The sequence below is a fragment of the Marmota monax genome, unplaced genomic scaffold, assembly GCF_021218885.2.
Source record: "Marmota monax isolate L192 unplaced genomic scaffold, Marmota_monax_Labrador192_F-V1.1 WCK01_AAM20220418_F8-fsc00024, whole genome shotgun sequence".
NCBI classification, from domain to species: domain Eukaryota; kingdom Metazoa; phylum Chordata; class Mammalia; order Rodentia; family Sciuridae; genus Marmota; species Marmota monax.
In genome coordinates, this window is record NW_026695224.1 from 7077375 (window position 1) to 7094887 (window position 17513).

General features: G+C 46.1%; 1 protein-coding gene across 7 annotated transcripts in view; it reads left to right on the forward strand.

Annotated features, from left to right (window-relative positions):
• Positions 1-17513, forward strand: part of Chd9 (chromodomain helicase DNA binding protein 9) — a 248012-nt gene that overhangs the window by 24444 nt on the left and 206055 nt on the right. For 3 of the 7 annotated variants that reach the window (XM_046434310.2, XM_046434316.2, XM_046434317.2), the window contains exon 1: positions 16434-16603. The exons of 1 other annotated variant lie outside the window; for it this stretch is intronic. The gene's annotated coding sequence lies outside the window, so the exon portion shown is untranslated. Of the gene's footprint in view, positions 1-16432; positions 16604-17513 lie in introns of those variants that run through there. 3 more of the 7 variants (XM_046434318.2, XM_058575842.1, XM_046434315.2) reach the window with 2 other exon arrangements.

Here is a 17513-nt window from a genome sequence, read left to right on the forward strand (position 1 = left end):
AGCAGGGGCTTGGTGGTGGTTTCTGGAGTCAGTCAACAAAGGGATGAACAGATAACATTCTTTGAAAAGGGTTCTTTTCCTCTTTGAACCTCAGCTTCCTTCTCTATAAAATCTAACTCCTGTTCTGTGTGTGTGGCAGGGGGTGGGAGTAGAGAGAGAGAAGACAGAATGGAGAGAGAGTAGACAGAACGTATGAGTGTTCTTTGTCCTGAGTAAATTGAAATTTATGAATCAATTTGTCTCAGACTCTATGCTTTACCCTTTATGTTTTGTGTTCCTTAACAGGAAAAGGGACTATTCCAAAGTGTCCCTTAAAATATTTAGTTCTCTATCCTGTGTTCTATAGGCACTCTAAGGACAGGAGAACATTTTCAATGCTTTTATTTATGTATTTATTTTGCATCACTAGAGGTTAAACCCAGGGGTGCTCTACCACTGAACTACATCCCCAACCCTTTTTATTTTTTACTCTGAGACAGGGTCTAAGTTGCTGAGAGCTTTGTTCTGTTGCCAAGGCTGGCCTCAAACTCATTATCCTCCTGCCTCAGCCTCCCTAGTCACTGGGATTATAGGTGAGTGCCACTGCCCTGGTGAAAACAATGATGTTTAAGGTTCTCAACCTTGGCTTATGGTCACAGCCCACACTTGACTCCAGAACTCCCCTGAAACCCCAGGATGGAGCTTCCCTTAGCTTCACATGCGTAGGGAATATTTAAAATGCCCACTGTGTTTTCTTTGTCTGCAAGGTTCTTCATTTTTGCTTGACTTCCATCTCACCCTTCAGATGTCAGCTGAGACATTTCTTGGAGGATACATTCCTCAGCTCCTCCCTTCTGCCTTTCAGGGTAAGCACCCCCCTCCACCATGTCCTCTCTACTTCCTCTCTTAGGGTGCTTACCCCACTGAAGACTAGCTTCCCACCCCTTGTCTGCTTCCCTTTTAGACTGGCCTCCGAGGACAAGGGCTGTGCTTTCTCTCTTGCTCTCTCTTTTTTTTTTCCCCCCCAGTGCTGGGGATCAAACATAGGGCCTAGCACATGCTAAACAAGTGTTCTTCCACCTAGCTACACCCCCAGTAGCACTCTCTCTGTTGTTCTTGAGTGCAACATCAGGGCATGTCACAGTGCCATGGAGAAGGTGCTCCATAATTATATATTGATTAAGTGAATAGCAGCATTGCATTTAGGAGATGGGAGGGAAGATTGAAGTCGTGAAAGTCCTCTTAGGGGATTATCATATTTACTGAAATATGAGAAACAACACTTCTTCCACCAAAGTGGCTTGCATACAAATTAAGTGTGCAAATATACACATGTGCATGCATGCACACTCACATACACACACTCACACACACAAACATTCCTGTGCACACCCTGATGAGGGTGTTCACTTGTGCAACCCACTCTCTCTTACTCGGAAGCCAGATGTGGTGGTGCACACCTATAATCCCAGTAACTCAGGGGGCTGAGGCAGGAGGATCAGAAGTTCAAGGGCAGCCTCAGCAACTAAGCAAGACCCTGTTTCAAAATAAAAAAGGACTGGGGGAGGCGGCTGAGGCTATAGCTCAGTTGGTTGTGTGCTTGCCTTGCATGCACAAGGCCCTGGGCTCAATCCCCAGCACCAAAAAAAAAAAAAAAAAAAAAAAAAAGACTGGCGGGAATGTAGCTCAGTGTTAAAAATGCACTGGGTTCGGTCCCCAGTACCAAAAAAGAAAAGACAAGACAACACACATATCTCCTCTTGTCATCTTCTCCCACTCATCTTTCTCATTGCTTCTATGTAGGGAGTTGCATGGTTAAAAATAATCTACCTGGCAGCAAAAAGGTAATGTCAGGGAAAGAAATGAGGATTTTTCCTCATCTCTCTGTACGTTTTAGATTTTATTTCATTGTAAGGAAATTCTTCTTATCTTTTTATGTTCAATTCAGGAAGATACCTGGCCCCTGAAGTTTTAAAAGTAGTTTTTTGGGGGAGGGCTGGAGGTGTAGCTCAGTGAGCATGTATGAGGCCCTGAGTTCCTTTGCTGTCAGCACCACACAATAAAAAAGAAAAAAAAGAGAGAGAGGTGTGAGCAGCTTAGTGTGTGGTTCTGCATACCCTTTGGAGCCCTGCCAATTTGTCTCTGGCAAATAGCCTCCAACTCTGTGCCTTAGTTTCCCTCTTTTCTCTCACAGAGATGAGGAAGAGCAGTTGCCCTTGAAAGGCAGTACTTTTTTTTTTTCCAGAAAAGAATAGCTCCTTAAATATGCAGCGTTACTGGCCATGACTTTCAGTGTGAAAGAAAGAAAGATGTCACTTGATTCCTGAATGTTAAGGGTCTTTTGTTGTTGTTGTTTTTAATGTTGACTCGAAGGTGGTCAGCTGATCAGCAGCTAAAGTGACAAGTTGCACCTCTAACCAAAGGAAGGATGGGTTCTGAAGTTCTGAACTAGCCTTGGAAGAGAAGAGAATTCTGAAGAGGGTGGGAGGATTGTTGGTAAAGACCCAAATGGCAGCAGATGCCTGGTGATAAAATCACAGAAGCCTGAAAGAGTCTCATGTCCTGGAACTGCAAGCAGCTCTGCCTCTTTAGCATGCTGATCAAGACCTTTTGTGGTGTAGCTTCTTCTGACCTCTTTGGGGCCTCTTCTTCTGTATTTTCTACCACCCTGCAGCCATATAGGACCCACTTCCTAGGTCAAGCTTGCAAAGCTGGGGTCCTCAGGTGAACTCAGATTGCTGCACAGATTTGGTTTGGCTCAGAATATCCACTTCTGTTTTGTGTTGTTGTTTTATGGTACTGAGGATTGAATCCAGGGGCTTCCACGTGCTAGGCAAGTGATCTACCATGGAAGTTCATCTTCAGCCTGTTTTAATTTTTTTTCCCCTTTTTTGGTGGAGCTAGGGATCCAACTCAGGGCCTTGTGCATGCTAAGAAGCACTCTCCCACTGAGGCACATCCCCAGCCTCCCCATTTTTAATTCTTTATTTTGAGATAGGGTCTTACTAAATTGCCCAAGCTAGCTGGGATCACAGGTGTGCACCACCCTCCAGGCTTGGAATATTTTTCATTTAAATCAGTTCCCCAATTGGGGGACTTCATGTAAAATCCAGATCTCTACTTCCTTTGGAAAAATGGAAGATCTGGCTACACAATGCTCACATTCTTCCATAACAACCCTCAGTCAGCTGCTGCCCTTTGCAGAGAACACTTTGCTTTCCCTAGTCCCCACTGTACCAGTGGCCGGCTTTCATCATTTTTTACCCCCTAGGACATTTATATTGCTTGCTTCCCCCCTAAAAAGAACCTGAGGATTCCTGATCTCTCTCTGGGGGAGGACCTTCTGTGCCCTAGGCCAGTGATGCATTAAACATCCTTTCCTTCTCCACATCCCCTGGCTGCTGATTTACCTAGTATTACACTGCCAGAGGGCTGGCTCTCTCCTCTTCTAGGGGATAGATAAGTTGCCATTACATTAAGATATACAAGGCCAGAGGCTAAGGAGCAGGTGAGGACCTGCTCCTCACTCCCCAGACAACACACTCCCAGTTCAGCAGTAACCTTCTGGGAATCGTGCCCATGCCTCCTCTTTTTTTTTTTTTTTCTATTCCATTAGTGATTTTCAAAGAGGAAGTTTCAGCCAGATAAAGGGAGCAGATGGCATTGTATCAGGCCTCCTGCAGAATGAATATTTTGGAGGAGTCATGGCTTCTCTGTGATTTGTTCCTTGTACCCAGTAAGCTTTGATCTCCCAGGTTATTGAGGTGTGTTCTCTTACAGAAGGAATCAGGCTGCACCTCACCTTGATAATTGAAATCGCTGTTCTCCTTGCCCTTCTTTCATAAACAAGGAAATTGGAACAGAGCTAAGAGAGGCTTTTTCATGCACTTTAGGAAAGAATGAGCAATGGAAAAAGGAAATTGAGAGCTTTGGGGGAGTTTATAGCAGAGGAGCATTTGAGTTTGAAATAGGAGCTGGGAATCCATATGTTTGGGAGGAAAGAAAAGAACAGCCACCCGCACAGGGCTTCAAGGGTACATGCGGAAATAGTTATGGGAAAGGGGGCAGGGAACCCCACGTGGGTCTCCTTTTATCAGACCCAGATGTTCAGGGAATGGTTCTCAAGATGCCCATGAAGGGATCCAGAGCCTGCAGGGCTAGACACAGTGTTTTCTTAAGTACCAAGAAGCACGTGAAATCGGTGGCTGGGAGCTTTCCACTGTGGCTCAATGACTCCCTGGGGCCCTGCTGGGGTCTGTGCCACACCAGTTGTACATAGGCTGAGCTGCCTTGGGGCCGGACTTGGAAGTGGATAGGTCTGGCTCACTGCGTAACCATCCCTGCCCTCATCAGGCCTTGCCCAACGGAGGCTGTCAATCTTGCCTCTGTTGCTGCCTACCCTAGGCTCACCTCGAAATCCAAGAGTCGGAAGCCCCAGGTTCAGCCCTCAACTCCATGTTGAATAAATGTCTTAGCCTCTCTAAGCCTCAGTTTTGTTCCCTTTAAATGGGGAAAGAATCTCTTGTGCAGTGCATACAAGATTTGTGTGGAGACTATATATATAATATAGGCTGGGGATGTCACTCAGTGATAAAGTGGTGTCCCTGGGCTCAATCCCTGGTACCAAAAAAAGAAAGAAAGATATCTATAGAGTTCTATGAAGTGAGACCCTAAGCAATTTAGCAAGACCCTTTCTCAAAATAAAAAATAAAAGGACTGGGGATATAGCTCAGTGATGAAGTACCCCTGGATTCAATCTCAGTACCATACACACATGTACACACACACATAGTAATTTCATAGTAATTTAAAAATTACTGCAGAGAGCTGGGGGATTTAGCTCAGTTGGTAGGGTGCTTGCCTCGAATGCACAAGGTCCTAGGTTCTAATCCCCAGTGCCACCACCAAAATATATATATATATGTATTACTGCAGAGATTTTCAAATATGACTGACTTGTACCCTCAAACAATTGAAACTCAGATGTACCTTTCTGTAACCTTTCTCCTTCCAGGGTGCCCCATCTCCTATCCCCACACATGTACCTGGTGCCCTCATAAACCTATTTTTCCTAGAAAATTGTCATGACTGATAATAGCACAGGTTTTAAGTCCTTTGAGGCCTGAGATGTACCTGCATTTTATCAGGCTCTGATATCTTCTGAGAAACAAGTGATGATCTGAGAAATAACACTGAAGCTTCAATCCCTGGAAGGAGCTGGAGGTGTTAGGCCACTTAGAGCCTGCCAAGCCCTTGACATCAAGTGTAAGCCCTACAGGGACTGACTGAGGTCCTCCTATTGGTGCTTTTCTTCCAGGGAAAGGGCACATGGGGCAGAAAACACTAGGGGATTGTGTCATCCCTCAGCTGCCAGCTCTCCCAATGGATGCTCTACTGCAGGCTGAAGAATGTGACTGAGCTATAAGACTCAGGTCTGTTTCCAAATCCTTGTGCTGTGGACAGCATTCAGGCTTTAGAGTGCAGGAGACCAGAATCTAATCCTATCTTCACTACGATACCACATAGCTTCGCTGTGCCTCAGTTTCTCTTCCTGATTTGTAAAGTAGAGGTTGCAGTACCTACCTCCCAATTGTTGGAAGGACAATATAAGATGATGGATGATGCTGTATCCATTAGGATTCGTGTGTATGTGTGTGTGTGTGTGTGTTACTGGGGATTGAACCTAGGGCCTCGTGCATGCTAGGCAAGCATTTTATATCTGAGCTATATCCCCAGCCCTTTTTACTTTATTTTTTAAATTTTGAAACAGGTCTTGATAAATTGCCCAGGCTTGTGATCCTCCTGCTGTTCCTCCCGAGTATCCATTAGGATTCTTTTTGTAGCAAGTGACAGAAAATCTAGCCCAAGTTGTCTTTGAACAATAAAGGAATGTGGGGCTCACCTTAAAATGAAAATTCCATGTGGCTGGCAATATGGCCCAGAGTCAGAGCACTGGGTTCAACCACCAGCACCAAAAAATACAAAAACAACAATAAAAATCCTCCATGGATGGATTCAGTGTTTATATTAAAATCAGGTTGTCCATTCTCTTGACTTCTTACTCTACCTTTTGTCTTTTAACTTTTAGTCTTAGGTTAAAGTGGTAACAGGATGGCAGCATTAGTCCTAGATCCTTTATCTTTTCAGGGTTCAGATGAGGAGAGATTCTTTTCTTTGAAATAATCCTTGAGGCCAGGGAAAATGAGATAAACTTAATTTGCTTTGATTGGTATCGCTGTATATTTGTGGACTGAGAGGGTAAGGCAAGGGGTGGTTCATTCGAGGGAATTTCAGGGGGTGGGTTAGGCATGATGATTAATGCTATGGTTTAAATGTCCACTTCAAAACTTATGCTGGGGAATTTTTTTTTTTTTTTTAATGGTGCCAGGGATCAAACCCAGGGCCTTATACATGCTAGGCAAGTTCTCTACCACTATATCCCTAGCTCTTACATGTAGAAATTTAATTGCCATTTTAACAGTATCGAGAGGTAGGATCTTTAAGAACTGGTTAGGTCATGAGGGCTCTGCCTCCTGAGTGGATTTGTGATTCATGATCAAGGGAGTGGATTAGTTATTGAAGGAGCCAGGCTCCTCATAAAAGGATGAGTTGGGTTCGTTTTCCTTCCTGTCTCACTTGTGCTCACCTGACCTCAACAATGTTATGACACAGCATGGAGACAGATGCTGGTGCCACGTTGGACTTCCCAGCCACTGGAATCAGGAGCCAAATAAACTCTATTTTGTTTGTAAATTACCCAGCCTGTGGTCTTCTGTTGTACCAGCAGAAAGTGAAGTAAGACCTTTATCAGATTAAAGGTGAGTGGGAGGCTAAGGCAGGAGGATCCCAAGTGCAAGGGCACCCAGGGCAACTTAGTCAGACCCTGTTGCAAAATGAAAAATAAACAAGGAGCTGGGGTTGTAGCCCAGTGGTAGGGCGCCCCTGAGTTCAGTCCACTGACAGGAATGAAGGTAAATAGGCACACACTTGTGCCAAATTGAAGAGGCTTGCCATCAATGATGGGTAAGTCTTTCAAGCATGCTATTGAATGGTAAATGGCAAAATGGTAATTCTCCTCACCTATCTCATGAAGGACCCCTTTTTTAAAAAATATTTTTTTAGTTATCAATAGACCTTTATTTTACTTAGTTATATGTGGTGATCGAGAATCGAAACCAGTGCCTCCCACATGCTAGGCAAGCACTGTACCACTGAGTTACCACCACCCCAACCCTCAGGGAGGACTGTTTTATTCCATTTCAGGTAAATTCTATGAATTTGATCTCACTGAGTTTCATAACAGCCCAAAGAGACAGACAGGAGTACAAGTATTATTATTATTATTATTATTATTATTACTAGGGATTGAACTCAGGGGCACTCAACCGCTGAGCCACATCCCCAGCCCTATTTTGTATTTTATTTAGAGACAGGGACTCGGTGAGTTTCTTATTGCCTCGCAGTTGCTGAGGCTGGCTTTGAACTCTCCATACTCCTGTCTCAGCCTCCTAAGCCACTGGGATTACAGACACCCGACACAAGTATTATCTTTCCACTTTACAGATGAGGAAATCAAAGCACAGAGCTGTCACAAAGTGGGGTAGACTACTTTGTACACAGTCCCACAGAGCTCTAACTCACTGGTTCAGAATTCCCTGGCAGGTCTGCTGGGACTGGAGTCGGGGATATACAGGGTAAGGGTTGATCAAGGCCTGTCTTGGGGTTTGGTTCAGCCGCCAGGGCTTGTTCCTGAGTAAACAGTCTGGACTCAGGACACAGTTGGGCATGTCAAGGACCCATTGTTGATGCCCTGGCAGGTGGCAAGGGAAAGAACTGGTACATAGGCAGGACACTGTCACCTCAGGAACACTCTCTCATGACTGAGTCCCTTTACACCAAGCAGCTGGGTCCAAGACTTGGTTTTCCTTGTCCCAGAAAAAAATGCCAATGAAAACATAACAACAAAAAAAAAAGGTGGGGGGGCGAGGTAGGGCTGTCTTCTCCCAAGGCCACTCTGTCCTGGAGCCAAGAACCTCCTTCGCCGGAATGTAGAGGGGCGCAGAATCCCTGGTCAGGTCAAGGTGGTTTTCCCAGAGCTCACAATCTCTAAGGAGTCTTTTCCAAAAAACAATAGCCCTCTTCCATATCTAGGTTGGGAACACATTGAGAAAGAAGACAAAGCAGTGGCAGAGAGCCCAAGTACCACCTCAATTCCCACCAAAGCCAGCACGGAGGATGTAGCATATTGTGGGAACAAAATTCGTTTCCCAATTGAGCCTGGGAGAAGGATGGAGCTGAAAAGATCATTCCAGAGAGCCTTCCCCAGCTCTCCAACCAGACGGGTCTTTCCATGGAGTTTAAAAAAAAACAAAAACCACGTTTAGGGAAAATCCCTGCTTATGGAAACCAGAAGCAGAAAAAAAAAAAAAGCGACCATAACAAATTATTAATCTCTCTGCCCATCAGTCCCTTCTTCATTAAAATGGGGACAATAACAGTACCTCCCCACAAGGAGGTAGGGAAGACTGGATCATGGGCACGCTGGCTGGCCCTGGCAGGCATCGGGCTCAGGAAGGACTGGCTGTTTTTGTGTACTGTCCAGGTTCATGACAGGTGGCCTTGCTTTTCTCCCCTGCATGACGCCCAGGGCCTCAGAGCCCTGCTGTGCTTGTGTATGGCTCTTTCTCTCCAGCTGTAAAAATTCATGAGAACGTGGGTGTGCGGTGGCCTTCCAGTTTCTTGGCTGCTTCCCAGGCTGTGTTCTCCCACTTGGGGGGTGTGTGGGGGGGGTGGCAGACATCCTTTTCACCGTGGTGGGTGCCACCCCGCCCCAACCCCCAGGCCCTGTTCCAGCAGAGCCTGGCTCAAAGTTCAAAGCCTAGATGGCTTTGTTGAGTAATTCGGTGACACTGCCCGCCCGCCTGCCATGTAGGGTAAGTCTCACTCCCACACACCCATTTGCTGAGCATCTGTTGCCCTCTGTTTTGTGGTGTGGAGGCTGGGAACAGGCAGACCGCCCCAACGCCCCAACTGACCGCGGGGTGGCTGTGCTTCCTTCCTTCCCCCCCTGCTGCCCTGGGGCTCTGGGTCTCGCTCAGGGCCTCACTGTAGGTTTCAGATCCGCTCCCAGGCCGGTTGGCGCTGACTACATCTGGATTCACACCAACCTCTTCCTCCTGGGGGTTCAGAGTGTTCTTGGAAGATAGCCTGGGAAGGGAAAGGCCTTCCCCTAGCACTCTGCATCCAGTGATTGGCTGACAGCAGAGGACTGGGCTGCCAAGGCCTCTGGTGTCAGACAGACCCGAGTTCAAATCCCTGGGTGACCTTGGGCAAGCTGCTCCCTCCACTTCAGTTTCCTCATCTGTAAAAAATGTGTCAGTAACAGGATCGGCCTCCTGGGACAATGGTGAGGATTCAGAGAGATAATAAACAGGCCCTCTCACCCCTCCATCTGGCCAGTGGGAAGTGCTGGGGAAATAGAAGCCCATGGCCATCAGCTGGGGATCACCTGCCTTCCCCAGGGTGACAGGGGAAGTGAGAGTGGACACCATCTCCTTTTTCCCATCCCCTCCCCAATTGACCTGTATCATAGTTGTTCCGACAGGACCAGATTGATTTGGTTCCACAGTGCAGACTCCTTTTGGGCCAGGAAGGACTCTTTCTCATTTGTCTAAGACCTCCCTGGCCTATACTAGTGTGGTGCTGGCACCTCCCAAGTGCTAAATGTTTGGGAAAAGGAGCAGGAGAGTGCCTGGCAGGCAGCATCTGTTCCAAGGCTGTTTCTGAACCCTGGGCAGTTATTTCTGCCCCCTCTGTCTCCCTCCCTCCCTCCCTCCCTGTTTCCCTTCCTTCCTTCTGACCTTCCTGTTTCAGGCCTTCCTTTCTTTTTCCTCAATGGAAAGAGCTTCCTTCTTTCCTTTCCTTATAATATCCTAGCTGCTAGAGCATCCCTTGAGAGCCCTTCACCCAGCCGAGAGCTGCAATTCCTCTTTCAAATTGAGTCTGTCCCCTGACTCATTCATTAAAATGCATAGGGCATGTGACCAAACTGCATAATGATTCTCTCATGAGGAAGGCTTGGAGGCAGGGAGATGCTGCCAACTGCACAGGCAAATATTTCCCCCCAGCTGTGGATCAGGCTCATTGGCTGTCATGCCCTGGGAAGGCTGGGGGCTGCTGTTCATCTCCAGTAAATCAGCCAAGCCCTGGAGAGCTGCAGCCTGGCTGGCGCAGGCTGGAGTCTTGGAAGCTGTGTTGCTTTGGAGAGAGTCCGATCCATGACCTTTTCTCAACCTTCCTCCACTCCCACTTCATTTCGTTTTTCATTTATTTAAATATATTTTTAACCACACAAGTAATAAATGGATGCCTTCTTTTTGTTGCTATTGTTTTGGTGCTGTGGGGAATGCATTGTTATAGAAAATTCACACATACATGAAAACACCCTTTGAGAACTCCTCAATGCTACTAACCCCTTGTCGTATAGCTTTTACCTTCCAGGATCCTTGGGCTGCTCAGGGACAACCACCCTAGAAGGTGATTTGGGAAATTAAACACCCATTTGTCTTCCTGAGGTCCTAGGCCAGTTCTTGGCAAAACAGTGAAGGTTCATCTTGGAGGCCTTCTTAGCTCCCTTCCTCTCAACCCCTATGTCAGCATGTGTAAGCCCCAAAGTCCCATTCATGCACCCCCATGAGTCCCATTCCTGTAACAGAGCCCTACATTGCTGGGTGTGATGATGCAGGCATATAATCCCAGAGGTTCTAGAGGCTGAGGCAGGAGGATTGCAAATTCAAGGCCAGCCTCAGCAATTTGGTGAAGCCCTAAGCAAGGTAGGGAGACCCTGTCTTCAAATTAAAAAAATTAAAAAAGGACTGGGGATGTGGCTCAGCAGGATGTCAAGTTCAAGTCCAGTCTGGGAAACTTTGTGACACATTGTCTCAAAGGAAGGGCTGGATGTTGTAGAGTGCCTCTGGGTTCAAACCCCAGTCCCAGGGGTTATGGGGGGAGCTCTAACATCCGAACAGGTAAACTAGGTTACTCCCAGCTTAGAAATTTAGGTTGACTCTTTTCCAGAGGCATCTTTGCTTTAATATTGGGGTCATGATGAGTGAGTAAGGTAACAAAATCTGGTGACTCTTGTGGTCACCTCTTAGGCACCAGGACGACTTGTGTTCACTTTCAGGTGTTGAGTCTTTCTGAAGACACTAATTCATTCCCCTTGGTAATAACCTATGTTGTTATCTGTGTGGCTTTGGGAAAAATCATTAATTTCTCTGACTCACATTAAATCATTTGCAGGATGGGAATAACTGTAGTACCTCCATCATTGGGTTGTTCTGAAGTTTAAAGATGTAAAGCCCTCAAAGCACAATTCTTGGCACATTATCAAAATGCAATTAATGTTAATAATTATGATGATGGGGGGCTGGAGTTGTGGCTGAGTGGTAAAGTGCTTGCCTAGCATGTGTGAGGCACTGGATTCCATCCTCAGCACCACATAAAAATAAATAAAATAAAGGTATTGTGTTCATCTACAACTAAAAAAAAATTAAAAAAATAATTATGATGATGATTATCATTACACTTAATCTAATTTGTAATAATCCAGTTTACTCATTTAAGAACTATTTATCAAGCACCCACTATGTGCCCGGCACTATCCTTTGTCCTGGGAATAAAGCAATGAAGAAGTCAGACAAGGGCTTCAAAAGACTTATAGTCTAGTAGAAATGCAGTGCACCTTTCTTTTTCCTTTTCCAGCGTTGGGGATTGATCTAAGGGGTACTCTACCACTGAGCCACACCCCCATCCCTTATTTATTTATTTATCTATCTATTTTATTTATTTTAGATATTGGGGATTTAACCCATGGGGACTTTACCACTGAGCCATATCCTCAGCCCTTTTTACTTTTTATTTTGAAACAGAGTCTCACTAAGTTGCTTAGGGCCTCACTAAGTTGCTGAGACTGGATTTGAACACTGGAACCTCCTGCCTCGGCCTCCAGAGTCACTGGGATTATAGGAGCACACTCAGCCTACAACATTCTTTTTGTTCCTCATTGTATCACGTGGTCTCATTAATGCCTTTTAGTCAGGTAAAGGCAGTATGATTGTTCCCATTATATAGAAAGAAAGATGAGGTTTCAGTAATTAAGCTAATGGAGACAGCTAGAAACCGACCAGTTTTTGCTGGGCACGGAGGTACACACCTGTAATCCTAGCAACTGGAGAGGTTGAGACAGGAGGATGGCAGGTGAACAAAGCCCTAAGCAACTTAGCAAGATACGGTTTCAAAATAAAAAATACAAAGGACTGGGAATGTAACTCAATGGTAGCATGCTCCTGGGATCAGTTCCCAGTGCCCAACACCCCCCACCCAAAAGAAAATAAATGAAAAGAATGAACCAGGTATGACGGGATCTAGGTCTTTGAGACTTTAATTCTGGTTCTCTTTTGTGACAGGCACTGATGATTTGGGGAGGGCGACTGGGTGGGAGTATGTAAGCAGCTCTCAAAGCTTGGGAACCCTGACCTAGCAGAGAAGGCAGGGACTCTCTGGTATGCCTGAGAGTCCACTTCACTGGGTCCACACAGTCAATTATCTGAGTCCAACAATATATTCCTGTACCTGGTGTCAATTTGGGGGGCTTGGAGGGGACTTCATCTTTAGGAAAAAGTGCTTGCTCTTGCCCGTGGCTCACGGGCAGTGCGATGACAGCAGGCAGCTCAGCTGTCTGAGAACACTTCCCTTTGTGCCCCAACTCAGCGGGAGAGAAGACAGATAGGACCATAGGCTCAGTGACTGAACTGCATGGTCCTGGGTGTCTCCATCTGCAGGGAGGTTCACTACCCACGCCTGGGCAGCTGGGTGGGGCAGGGCTGGTCCTGTCTGAGAACACAACATACAGGAACTGGAAGTCTGTCCCTGGGGAAGTGGCAGGCAAAGACCTGGCAAAGACCATGTGGGAGAGGTCACTCAGGGCCAGGCATCAGACAGAGATACCAGTGTCCTGAACAACCTGACTGGCTGGGGGAGGGAAAGAGCGTTTCCTGACCCCATGGCAATGACAACTGTCTTTACCCCCAGACCTCAGGTGACAATTCTTTTTTTTATTGTTATTCTTGTTGTGGAAATGGGGTCTCACTATGTTGCCCAGGCTGGTCTAGAACTTGTGTGCTCTAGTGATCCTCCTGGCTTAGCCTCCCAAGGAGTTGAGATTACAGGTATGTGCTATCACACCCAGCTCTCTAGGTGACAATCAAGTGACAATTCTGAACCTGCACAGCAGCATATGACTAATGCAAGATTGATCCCACCTCTAGGATCAACCTTGCCTAATCCTCATGGAAACACACTCTGGCCCTTTTTAGGTGCACTCTACCACCCTCTCACAACATGCTTCCTGGATTTCCTACTGGTCCTGAGAATAGTCTTTTTTTTTTTTTTTTAATTGAATCCAAGGGCACAGGGTCGTTCGTAATTTTTTTTTTTTTTTTTAGAGAGAGAGAATTTTAATATTTATTTTTTAGTTTTCGGCGGATACAACATCTTTGTTTGTATGTGGTGCTGAGGATCGAACCCGGGCTGCACGCATGCCAGGCGAGTGTGCTACCGCTTGAGCCATATCCCCAGCCCCTCGTTCGTAATTTTTGACTCATGACATTCTTTCATCTTCAGTTGGACCTACAACAACTTACATCTGGTTATTTGTTATTTATCTATAGGTTTATTTGTGTGCTTAGAATATGGGGTGAATGTACTGCAGATTTTTTCCTGTGTTCCTCCTTTTCCATCCCTTTGCCTACCCTATCTCATCCTGAATCTTGAGTTGACCATTCCTTTGATTTTATTTCATTACATTTTTCTAAAATACATGTTGTTTAGATTTACTATTTTTCTTTGCTTTGTTTCACCTTCTGGAGTGTACTTTTTTCTCACAATATTATGTTGCTAAAATTCATCCATACTAGCCGGGCGCAGTGGAGCATGCCTATAATCCCAGCAACTCAGGAGGCTGAGGCAGGAGGATCACGAGTTCAAAGCCAGCTTCAGCAAAAGCAAGGTGCTAAGCAACTCAGTGAGACCCTGTCTCTAAATAAAATGGGGATGTGGTTCAATGGCCAAGTGCCCCTGAGTTCAATCCCCGGTAACCCCCCAAAATAAAATTCATCCATACTGTAGCATATAGTTTTGGTCCATTCGCTTTCACTTCAATATTATAGTCCTCTCTATTGTCTTTGACATATATTTCTTCTGTCAATGGATTTTTGGGGTGTTATCAGCTTTCCACTTCTTTGGATATGCTGAGCTGAATATTCTTGTATACATCTCCTGGAAGGAAAACAATGTGAATTTAACAATTTGCCACCTCAACAACAATGAACCTATAAAGATCCTATTGATTCGTATCCTCTCCAACACTTGCTATTATCAGACTTCTTAATTTTTCCCAACTGGAAGGGTATTAAATGGTATTTCAGTGTGTTTCTGTATTTATTGACTTTCCAGATATGGTTTACAATGGTCAGTGATTCAATGGGTATACCCTGTTAGGGGACCATGAGGATTTAAGGAAGCACATTTGTTTCAAAGTCTCTTCCAGCTGCAACCATGTCACTTTCTTATTCAACTCTGGTTCCCTAGTACCTAACACAGTGCCTGGTAGCTCATCATTATCATCATCAAAACCAACAATTCTATAGTAATTATAGATAACATTTATTGAGGGCTTACTAAGTGCCAGGTGCAATGTTAAATAACACCTTTACTTTTATTATCTTATTTAATCATTCTGGAAAACCTATAAGGTAGGTGCCATATTACATCCATTTTGCAGCTAGGGAACTGAAGGTAAGTATATTTCCCAGAATCACAAAAGTGGTAAATAATGGAGCCAGGATCTGAACTGTGGCATCTTAACTAGCATGTAATAGGTGCCCTGTAATAGGGTCAAATGCCATGAAACTTTTCCTTTTTTGTGTGTGGTCTGGGAATTGCACCCAGGGCCTCCTCTTCTTTTACTACTGAGCTACATCCCCAGTCAGACATTTTTATTTTTTATCTCCTTTCAGACATGTTTAAAATAGACTCACCTTTTGGTTACAAACAAAGCTTAAAGGATTTTTTTTTTTTTTTTTTTGGATAGAACCTGGGAGAGAGTTTTACCACTGAGCTGTATCTACAGTTCTTTTAAATTAATTAATTATTCCCCCCCCCCCCAGTCCTCTTTATTTTGAGACAAGGTCTTGCAAAGTTGTTGAGGCTGACCTTGAATTTGTGACTCTCCTGTCTCAGCTTCCCAAGTACTGGGATTACAGGTATATGCCATTGTGCCTACCTAAAGGATGTTTTATGATCTTGTTCTAGTTAAATGAAACTCATTCCTGGGCCTTTAATACCAACTACTCAGGAGGATTTCAAGTTCAGGGTCAGCCAGGGCAACTTTGCAAGATCCTGTTTTAAAATTAAATAAAAAGACCCGGGGTTGTGGCTCCTAGCATATGGGAGACCCTGGGTTCTATCCCCAGTACTATTAAAAAAAAAGGTAACTCATTTAATGAATGGAGAGAATGAACAAGTGATTCCTAAATTGGAGCCAAATACTTTTTCACTTTTGTTTTTTATAGTGAGAATTGAATCCAGGGGTGCTTAAGTACTGAGCCACATCCTTGGCCCTTTTTTATATTTTATTTTGAGAAAGGGTCTTGCTAAGTTGCTTTGGGCCTCGCTAAATTGCCAAGGAGGTTGGCCTTGAACTTGTGAGCCTCCTTCATCAGCCTCTAGAGTGGCTGAAAAAGGCCACCACATCCAGCTTTTTCAGGCTTTAGACATTTCTGTAGCTGGTCGAAAATCAGGGAAGCCAGAGATTGTGTCTATATTGCCTAAAGGATACAACAGTCCTGATGGGAAGATCCGAAACAATGCTTTTGTTGCCTTTTCCTTTGTCTCTCATAAACCAACAATGAGCAGCCTGCCTCAAGTATTGACTCTGGCGATGAAGCAGGAGGCAATCAAAACAGAACAAAACAAAACAAAAAATCTGGCAGCTTGAATTTAGTGATTTTTTTTCTAGCAATCTACATTGGTGTGTAGACCCAGTGCACCCCATCACATATGCACAACATCTGATATTCGTGTAACAGGTCCTCAACCCCTGACTTTTCTTCTTATTTCCAAACTGGAGTGCACTAGATAAATGCAGAAATCAGGAACCATCCCTCCCAGTCAAGCTTCCCTGGCTCAGTTCTCAGAGCCAGGCCAAACGAGTAATTATAGCTTCTCTCTGTGGTGTACAGGGCAGGAGGCTGATTTAATAAAGGAAGCCTGCTGTCTGTCTCTAGCCTGGCTCTGACTCATGGAACTAGGGAGTCCCAGAAGCACTACCCACAGAGGGTGGTGAGCAGCTGGGGGGTGGGAGGTGAGGGTGGCTGGCTAGCAAGGCCTGGGCTGAGAGAGAGCCCAGAGAATGAGGAAACTCCCTGCTTGGCCAGGAGGAACCTGCAGTTGGAGCCAGAGGAAGTGAGGCTCAGACGGAGCAGCTGCCGGTCCAGCTACAGCCGCAACTGCCTCACCCTTGAAAGAAGGCTCCTTGCCGTGTGGACCACGTAAAATGAAATGGGTTAGTAATTTTCATATTCAAAATTAATTCGGGGAAACAATGGCATGTGCGTCTATTAGGGATGGCTGCCTTTGTAGGATCGACCAGTGGCTTTGGTTTCTTGCAGGGGTCCTGGAGTCAGGAGGGATGTGCAGTCTGTTCATTTGGTTTCTCACTTTGGCAGGGAGGCGGCTAATTAGGTGTTCACAGCCGCAGAGACGGTTTGAGCTGGGAGTGGTTTCAGCTACACGGAGGGTGACATCCCGGCTCTGGAGCGCACTTGGATGCCACCTTAGATAGGTCACCAGAGGTCATTTTATCCTTCCTTCTGTCTCCAGTAGCTTCTTCCTCCTCCCCTATCAGCCAGACCGCGGCAACTTGACCTTCCCCTCCTCCCCCCACCCTCCTCCGGGGCCCTTCCAGCCAGGAGATTCCGGCTCCACCCCTCCCCTCCCCTTCTTTTCCCGCTGAGTCACACACCTCCCGGTCAGGTGATCCTCCCCTGAGCCCTTCCCAGAGCACCTTGACCTATATTCCGAACTCTCCCTGGCAGCAGATTCTAATTGTCCTGAGACAGGGCCCGCCGGGCCAGCGAGCAGGGCGCCCTGGCAGCGCAGGCTGCAGACAGGCGCCCCAGGCAGCGGGAGGGGGGCACCCACTCCAAGACCCAGCGACCCGAGAGGGCTGGAAATGGAAAGTTATGAGGCTGTGGGCGGGCGGGCGGGCGATGGCGGAGGAGGAGGGGGTGGCTTGTTGAGTCAGCTGCGAGAGCTGACAGCCACTGGGAGCCGCGTGCTTCCTCCCCTCCTTGGCAGGGCTCTGCGAGCTGCGGGCCAGGCCCTGACTGCGCAGACTACAGGGGGCGAAGTGGTGAAGGACACATGCCCCTGTGGCTGGGTGATATTGCTGCCCACGGGAAGGGGAGAGGTGA